The 9,237-nt window shown below is 62.1% G+C and overlaps 1 protein-coding gene across 5 annotated transcripts in view; it reads left to right on the top strand.

Moving 5' to 3' along the window:
• Window positions 1-2,729: 2,729 nt before the first annotated feature.
• Window positions 2,730-9,237, top strand: part of MAN2A2 (mannosidase alpha class 2A member 2) — a 62,682-nt gene continuing 56,174 nt past the window's right edge. For all 5 annotated transcript variants that reach the window (XR_012647092.1, XM_075006440.1, XM_075006439.1 and 2 more), the window contains exon 1: window positions 2,730-2,864. The gene's annotated coding sequence lies outside the window, so the exon portion shown is untranslated. The remainder of the gene's footprint in view (window positions 2,865-9,237) is intronic.

Raw genomic sequence — 9,237 nt, 5'->3', positions numbered from 1 at the left:
AGGCGACCGGTGACATGGAGGGGTCCGGAGCCAGGCAGAGCTTCCGGAGAGGCCAGAGACCTCAGAGGCAGCAGAAGGGCCTGGTCCCCAGTGCTGCAGCCTGGAGCAGCAGGTGTTGGAGCTGAGAGCAGAGAAAACTGCAGCCAGAGCAGCAGAAACAGTGGTTCATGACCAGCAGCAACAGGGGCTGGAGACAGTCAGTGTGGGGGCCACAGGGAGCCAAGTGTCCAGGGAGCTCCCGCTGTGGGAGGAGGGGGTGTAGGTGCCTAACTCACTTGTGATGGGTGTGATGGAGTTCTGGGGTCCCCAAGCTCTGCACCCTGTCCGCAGGCAGGAGAGTCTCTCACTCAGCAGGAAAACAGCAGGTTTATTAGCCGACAGGACACAGCATCGTACAGAGGAGTTAGTGCAGCAGGCAGAGACAGCCAGTCCATCCATGCAGGGGAGAGGAGGCCCCGAGGGGCCCCCAGAGCTGGGGCCTGGCCCCCTCCTTTGTCTCTCTCTCTCTCCCAGCCCCAGACTAACTGCTTCCAACTCCCAGTTCCAATTCAAACCCCTCAGGCTCCACCTCCTCCTTTGTCTGCAGCCCAGAGGTGTTACCTGGCCGTCAAGGTTACCCTCAGCAGGAGCCCCACACCCTCTGTGAGCCACTCACACACACACAGGTATCCCCCACTCCATCACATCATGGGACCCTGCAGACAGCGCTGCGCTCTCTCCTTGCGTGGGCACGACGTGCCAGAGGCACCAGCCCACCGGACAGGGACGCTGATGGGCTCCGAGGCTGTGGCCGGAGTTTCCTGGAAAGCTCGGGGGGGTGGGGGTGGAAGGAGACAGAGCCAGGCTGGGAAGCCCCGGCATCTCTGGCCCCCTGAGGCCGTCCTGGGCTGTGCCTGGTGGCCAATGGAAGTGGCTGCCTGGTGCCCCTGAAAATATCTGCCCATGGAGCCTGGGGCAAATGGCTCTGGGCTGGGCTTCAGGCATGGGAGGCCTGGGCTGTGCACGCGGGGTCCTCCCCAGGTCTGCTCACAGGCCAGGCCATGGCACAGTTGGGGGCACACCAGCACAGGCTCACCAGCATTCACTGGTCCACAGAGGGAGGCTGAAGGGGCGGCTGGCGGAGTCGGGAGGCGCGAGAGTTTGGGGTGTGGCCTAGTGAGGAGGGGGTGGGGGAAGAGAGCTGGGACATGGCCAGATGGGGAGCAGAGGGGATTGGAACCAAGCAGGCGGGAGGGGACAGACAGACAGACAGACGGCAGAGGGAGGGGACAGGAGACAGGAGCTGGGGGGAGGGTCTGGACCAAAAAGGGAATGGACAGCGAGGTGGGAGAGCAGATCCACAAGTGTGGGAGGTGACCTGGACAGACAGACAGCAGGAGGGGCTGGAGGACAGACAGACTGACCGCCAGCCAGGGGAGGGACTGGAGAGAGCCGGGTGGGAGAGGGAACAGACAGCTCAACGAGAAGGGGCAGGGGATGGGAAGGACAGACAGATGGAGAGCCAGGTGGGGGAGGGGATGGACAGCCAGCCAAGTGGGGAAGGGGAGAGATGAGAGGGCAGACAGACGGACAGATGCGGGGAGAAGGGGAGGGGGGAGGGCGGACCAGATAGCGGGGGGAAGGGGAGGGGGAGGGCGGACAGATGGACAGATAGCGGTGGGGTAGGGGAGGGGGAGGGCGGACAGACAGCGGGGGGAACGGGAGGGGGAGGGCGGACAGACGGACAGACAGCCAGGGGGTAGGGGAGGGGGAGGGCAGACAGACGGACAGATAGCAGGGGAACAGGAGGGGGAGGGCGGACAGACAGCGGAGGAACGGGAGGGGGAGGGCGGACAGATAGCGGGGGGGAAGGGGAGGGGGAGGGCGGACAGACGGACAGATAGCGGGAGGAAGGGAGAGGAGGGCGGACAGACAGCGGGGGAAGGGGGAGGGGGAGGGGAGGGCGGACAGACGGGACAGACAGCAGGGGAAAGGAAGGGGAGGGGGAGGGCGGACAGACGGACAGACAGCGGGGGAAGGGGAGGAGAGGGCGGACAGACAGCAGGGGGAGGGGGAGGGCGGACAGACGGACAGACAGCGGGGGGGAGGGGAGGGGGAGGGGGAGGGCGGACAGACGGACAGGACAGCGGGGGAAGGGGGAGGGAGAGGGCGGACAGACAGCGGGGGGAGGGGGAGGGCGGACAGACGGACAGACAGCGGGGGAGGGGAGGGGGGAGGGCGGACAGACGGACAGACGGAGGGGGAGGGGGAGGGGGAGGGCGGACAGACGGACAGACAGCGGGGGAAGGGGAAGGGGAGGGGGAGGGGGAGGGGGAGGGCGGGACAGACGGACAGACAGCGGGGGAAGGGGAGGGGGAGGGGGAGGGGGAGGGCGACAGACGGACAGACAGCGGGGGGAAGGGGACGGGGAGGGGGAGGGCGGACAGGACGGACAGACAGCGGGGGGAGGGTGAGGGGGGAGGGGGAGGGGGGACAGACGGACGGACAGACAGCGGAGGGGGAGGGGGGACAGACGGACAGACAGCGGGGGGAGGGGGAGGGGGAGGGCGGACAGACGGACAGACAGCGGGGGAAGGGGACGGGGAGGGGAGGGCGGACAGACGGACAGACAGCGGGGGAGGGGGAGGGGGAGGGGGAGGGCGGACAGACGGACAGACAGCGGGGGGAGGGGGAGGGCGGACAGACAGCGGGGGGAAGGACGGGAGAGCGGGGGAGGGGCCTGGGTGCATCGCGGCTCCCGCCTCCCGGCCGGCCCCAGGAGCTGCGCAGCTCGCGGGCGGCAGCTGCCGGAGGGGCCCGGGCGGGGATCGGGGCCCGGCGCGGCGCGGCGCGGAGGATGTGAGCGGAGCCGGGCTGCGGCCGAGGTGAGGCCGGGGCTGGGGTTGGGCTGCGCCGGGATGAGGTGGGGCCGGGGCCGGGGCCGGGGCCGAGGTGGGGCCGGGGCTGGGCTGGGCCGGGCCGAGGTGGGGCCGGGGCTGGGGCTGGACAGCTCCGGCCGGGCGGCAGGAGGGCCCCGGTGGCCCCGCGGAGAGCTCCCGGCCCGGCTCCCGCCTGCGCTCCACCGGGCCCAGCCAGGCCGAAGGGGTCGCTCCGGGCCTGGCACAGCCGCTGGCCTGAGCGCCGGGCCCCGCTGCTGCGGCTGCTCCGTGGCCGGCCGGGGCCCTCCCTGCGCCCCTCCGGCTGCGCGGCGGCGGCTCCTCTGAATCGCCCCGGGGCCGCCGGGGGCGCGGCGGTGCAGGGGGGCGAGCAGGGGGCATGTGGTGCACCGGGTGGGGGGTGCAGGGGGAGGCCGCGGGGGGGACGTGGGGGGACGTGCTCAATGGCTCAGTATCTGGATGGCGGCCGGTTTCTAGCGGAGCGCCGCAAGGGTCGGTGCTGGGCCGGTGTTGTTCAACATCTGTATTAATGACCTGGATGAGGGACTGGGCTGCCCCCTCAGCAAGTTTGCAGATGACACAAAACTAGGGGGAGAGGTAGATACGTTGGAGGGTAGAGAGAGAATCCAGAGGGACCTGGATAATTTGGAGGACTGGGCCAAAAGAAATCTGATGCGGTTCAACAAGGAGAAGTGTAGAGTCCTGCACCTGGGGCGGAAGAATCCCAAACATTGTTACAGGCTGGGGACCGACTGGCTCAGCAGCAGTACGATGGAAAGGGACCTAGGGGTTATGGTGGATGAAAGGCTGGATATGAGTAAACACTGTGCCCTTGGAGCCAAGAAGGCTAACGGCATACTGGGGTGCATTAGGAGGAGCATTTCGAGCAGATCTAGAGAAGTGGTTGTTCCTCTTTATTCAGCACCGGTGAGGCCACATCTGGAATACTGTGTCCAGTTTTGGGCCCCCCAGTATAAAAAGGATGTGGATTTGCTGGAGCAGATTCAGCGAAGGGCAACAAAAATGATTAAGGGTCTGGAGCACAAGATCTATGAGGACAGGCTGAGGGATTCGGGCTTGTTTAGTTTACAGAAGAGAAGACTGAGGGTTGATTTAATAGCAGCCTTCAACTTCCCGAAGGGGAGCTCTAAAAAGGAGGGTGAGAAACTGTTCTCAGTGGTGTCAGATAGCAGAACAAGGAGTAATGGTCTGAAGTTGAAGAGGGAGAGGTGTGGGTTAGATATTAGGAAAAACTGAAAAACTACTTCACCAGGTGGGTGGTGAAGTGCTGGAATGCGCTGCCTAGAGAGGTGGTGGATTCTCCATCCCTTGAAGTTTTCAAGTCCCGGCTGGACAAGGTCCTGGCTGGGATGGCTTAGTGGGGGTTGATCCTGCGTGAAGCAGGGGGCTGGACTAGATGACCTCCTGAGGTCCCTTCCAGCCCTGTGACTCTGTGATTCTGGGAGGGTGGGGACTGTGATGTAGTGGGGGGTGCGTGTGGAGGACAAGCTGAGCAGCTCACCCAGGCTGTGTATGACCCCCTGCTGTCTGTAACCTAAGCTGGCAAGTAACACCTTTGTCCTTGAACTGAGAGTGGGGTGGAGACTGGCTGGTTTGAATCAGAGGCGGCAGTTAGTGTGGGGCAGTTGGAAGGCAGTTAGCCTGGCCTGGAGAAGAGGAACAAAGCGGGGGGAGCCCTGGCTTTGGGGGCTCCCCTTGGCCCTCCCCTTTCCAAGGTGGGTTGGAATGTCTGCTTCTGGCTGCTGTACTGACACCTCTGCACTGAGCTGGGTCTCTGCCGACTATTGATAAACTCCCTGTTCTACCTGCTGAGCGAGAGTCACTTCTGCCTGTGGACGGGTGCAGAACTCGGGGACCCCTGAACCCCATTCGTCAGGTGGGATGTGCTGTACCCGGGGATGGGCTTCCAGCAGTGACTGGCTGGGCGCAGTAGAAGGAAGGGGCTTACCTGAGCCGGGCATGCTGGAGGCAGAGCATAGCAGTTCCTGGGGCACTGCACCATGGGCAGGTGCGTCTTTGTCCCAGGGAACAGCGAGAAGACGGATTACACCTGACTCCTGAAAGCAGATGTTGTTAGGGCTGTGCAAGGAGAGGGGCGTGGCTGGGGGGAGGGCAACCAAGGTCCAGCTGATTGCCCGACAGGAAAAGAACGACTGGTCCAGGCACCTGGATCCTGTCCAGGTGGGGAGCAGCCAGTCACCCCCTATGAGCATATCAGACTCTCGGGCAGGACGCGGTGCCCTCTGGGCCACGCGCCACCAACCACGGTTTGTGCCAGGTGGGGTCCCCCTCAGCAGAGCTGTGATGGCTGGAGAACGAGGTACGGTTAAAGGAACAAGAGGACTGAGACAGAGAGCGGCAGCTTGAGCAGACCATGGCAGAGCACTGAGTTGACCATGGTGGAGCTGAGATACTGAGAGCCCTGGCTGCAGCGAGTGGGGAGGGGCCCAGGACTGGCAGTCACTCTGAGAGGTACGCACTGGTCATGTAAGGCCGTGGGGGACCTGGATGGGTTTCTTAGCTCCTCTGAGCAAGTCTGCGAGTTTCACCAGGTCTCCCCAAGCCAAATGGCTCTGACACCTCACCCCCTGGCTGGATCAGAAGGCCTCAGAGGTGCTCAGCCAGCTGGAGGGGCTGCAGCCCAGGGACTACGAATGGGTCAAACAGGCCCTGCTGCAGAAGTTTGGGCTGAGCCCTGAGGTGTACAGGAAGAAGTCCCAGGAGGCGCAGAAGGGGCTGGGGGAGACCTATGCAGACCTGGCCGCCCGCCTGATGCAATACTTCCCCAAGTGGGTGTTTGGGACGGGGGCCCAGACTGCAGAGGACCTGGTTAAGCTGATGGTCCTGGAATGGTTCTGTGGAGCTGTGATGGAGTGGGGGGAGTGCATGTGTGAGTCAGGCTGGATGTGAGAGGCAAGGAGAGCAGCTGCCAGTGGCTAAGGATGACCCTGGGGCTACCACTGGCAGGTAACACCTCTGCCCTGAACAAAGAGGAGGGAGGAGCCGAGCTGGGTTTTTGAATCGGGGGCGGCAGTGAGAGGCGAGGGGAAGAGAGAGCTGGAAGGCAGCCAGCCTGAGGAGGGGGAAAGCTACACCCCAGAGGGGCACCCCTCAGGGTCTTCCCCCAGGACGGGTTGGAAGGACTGTCTCTGGCTGCTGTACTGTCGCTTCTGTGAGAAACTGGGCATCTGTTGCCTAATAAACCTCCTGTTGTACCTGCTGAGTGAGAGTCACTCCTACCAGCGGACGGGGTGCAGTGCAGGGGGACCCCTGAACCCCATCACAGGAGCATCTCTGCCTGACCTGAGGCTGTGGCTCGAGGACAGGAAGCCAGAAGACCCACATGGTGCCGGGAAGCTGGCTGATGAGTTCATGGACAGCTGGGCCAGGTGTGAGAGAAAATCCTGAGAGACTGGCTTCCTGCAATGGAAGGAATCACCTACAGGGCGAACTCAGGAAACGGGCCAGCCATCTGCCCCCTCAGAGGCCAGCCTGGTCCTGGACAGAGCAGCCGGCCTGAGGGACACAACAAGACCTGGTCTGTTATCGCTGTGGGCAGAAGGGCGTAGGCAGGCCCAGTGCCCCAAGCCCCCTGGCAGGCCCAGCTGGCAGAGGCCTCATGGAGTCAGTTAGGTGGGGTCCCAGCGGCCAGAGGAGCGGGCTGCCCAGACGGGAGGGGTTGGCAATATGTTCGGGGTGGGAGGGCAGATACCCAGGCCAACGCCTCTGGGAGACCTGCTGCCCCAGAGGTGGGCATCTCCATGAACCGGATGGGGCGGGGCAGGCCCTGCGCAGCAAGTGCCTCATGCCCCTGGAGGTGGGGCAGGGGGGCAGGAAGGTGATGGGCTTTTGGGACACGGGGTGGAGGTGACGCTGGCCCGGCCCGAGCTCCTGGGCCCAGACCACATGGTGCCAACCCCCAGCTGTCCCTGAGGGAGGGGCACAGACAGGCCCCATTCAAGGTACCCACAGCCCAGGTGCATCTGAAATGCGGGGCTAGGGAGGGCCCCAAGGACAAGGGAGTGCTCCAGCACTTGCCTACGGAGGTGCTGATGGGGGGTGGCCTAGAGGAGAGGCCAGAAGGACCCCACAGACCTCTGATCACTACCTGTAGCCAGAGCCAATGAGGAGCTTGTGGCCCTGATCCAGGGGAGGGCACCTGGCAGGGGTGCAGGTCCTGACCCGGTAGGCACAGGGCTCAGCAAGGCCAGGACTTCAGACCCAGGCAGTGGTGGGGAACATGTCCCTGTCCCGTCCCCAGCTGCTGAATTTCAGGCTGAGGTGCAGGCAGATGCCTCCTTGCAGACGTTGAGGGGCTGGGCTGGCCGGGGTGCAGCTCAGCCCATGGGAGCAATGGTCAGGAGAGATTTCTGTGAGATTCCTGGCCCATGATGACCCGCTTTTGGGGCACCCAGGGATCTGGTGCACCCAGCTTAGGCTGCTTCAGGCCTTTTATTGGCCGGGGATATTCATGGCCGCGCAGCGGTACTGCTGGGCCTGCGGCTCCTGCCAGAGGGCGGGGAAAGCCCGAGAGTGGGGGAAAGCTGCTGTGAGTGCCTGCCTGTCGCAGAGGAGCCTGCCCAGAACGCGACAATTGGTGTAGTGGGGCCCCCCGGCAAGGTGACTTGGATGGAAAGAAATACATCCTCGTGGGGTGGATGTTGCTACCCGCTACCTGAGGCTGTGGCTCTGCCCTCTATGGAGGCCAGCACGGTGGCAGAGGCTCTGCTGGCCATTTTCTGCAGGATGGGTGTGATGGGGTTCTGGGGTTCCCCAAGCTCTGCACCCTGTCCGCAGGCAGGAGAGTCTCTTACTCAGCAGGAGAACAGCAGGTTTATTAGCCGACAGGACACAGCATCGTACAGAGGAGTCAGTACAGCCGGCAGAGACAGCCAGTCCCATCCATGTTGGGGAGAGGAGGCCCCGAGGGGCCCCCAGAGCTGGGGCCTGGCCCCCTCCTTTGTCTCTCTCTCTCTCCCAGCCCAGACTAACTGCTTCCCAACTCCCAGTTCCAATTCAAACCCCTCAGGCTCCACCTCCTCCTTTGTCTGCAGTACAAAGGTGTTACCTGGTCATCAAGGTTACCCTCAGCAGGAGCCCCACACCCTCTGTGAGCCACTCACATACACACAGGTATCCCCCACTCCATCACATCTCTCCCCCCTTCCAGACCGAACTGAGCAGGGTCACTCAACTGGTGACCTGGGGAAGTTCGGGGCTCTCCCCTTGTGACAGGGCATCGGCTGTACCCTCTGTTCTCCCCTTGATGTGCACCACCTCCACATCATAGTCCTGCTGGGGGAGGCTCCAAGTCAGGAGCTTGGTCTTGGCCCTTTTCATGTGATGCAGCCGGGCAAGTCCCTTTAGTTCCCTTGGGTTGGTCGGTCTCGCTGCTTCGGCCCCGGTCCGTCAGCCACGTTCTCAAGTCGGGCAGGCAGAGCCCATACAGATGCTGCAGCACCAACAGATCAAACAGGTCTTTTGTGTCTGGGCCCTGCCCCATCTGACCACCAGTCCATACAGCTGCTCCGGCCAATGTCTGGAATTCAGTTACAGTCCAGTAAAAGAAGGTACAAATGCTTTCACCCTTGGCATTTAGCCAGACCACCAAAATGGTTGTGTGCCTCAGTTTCCCCTTTCATGCCACACAATAGGTTTGGAATGTTCCTCCTTATGTGAGAGGTTGCAAGACTAGTTACAGGGAACAATGGTGACATTTCAGAGTTACAGACTCCTTCAACATACAATTCATGCTTCTACATCAATGTTATTATGTTACATGGCTCTTTCCAAACATTCAGTACATGGTACAATTCTACAGCTTTTGGTAGCAGCACCCCTTGGTTACAGCAGTTAGCGTGAGTAACAGAACAAACCCATTGCAACTGTACATTTACGTTGCTCTTTGGTAGACCACAACCTTTGTGTAACCTCCTTGAGAATCTGGTATTTTGGGGAAAAATGGCTGAGGCCTTTTTTAGCACCATTAAGTTTTAATCTTCTCCCTTGCCCCCTGGGGTGGAAATCTGATCTCTCTGGCTGTGCCCTCCCTTCTAACAAGAGCTGGGCCATTGATGATCTCAGGGAGACGGCCCCCTCCCTACCAGTCTGGAAATTTGCAAACCAAACTGCTTTTTGAGAGTTGTTTTGTGAGTCCCAGACGCAGAATCCACATGAAGGAATTCCTGTTTATCCCTTACTGGCCCACCAGGCCCAAAGCTCCTTTGTCCTTCCACCTCCAACTACTGCCTCCCCATGGAATCAGAAGTGGAATCCAGTATAAGAATATAAGTGTTTTCACCATCTGGAGATGGGGAATTGCTGGCCCTCTCCTGCATCC

This window comes from Carettochelys insculpta, chromosome 12, assembly GCF_033958435.1.
Source record: "Carettochelys insculpta isolate YL-2023 chromosome 12, ASM3395843v1, whole genome shotgun sequence".
Lineage (NCBI taxonomy): Eukaryota > Metazoa > Chordata > Testudines > Carettochelyidae > Carettochelys > Carettochelys insculpta.
The sequence above is the reverse complement of the archived record's forward strand: the minus strand, read 5'-3'. Positions and strand labels throughout refer to the sequence as shown.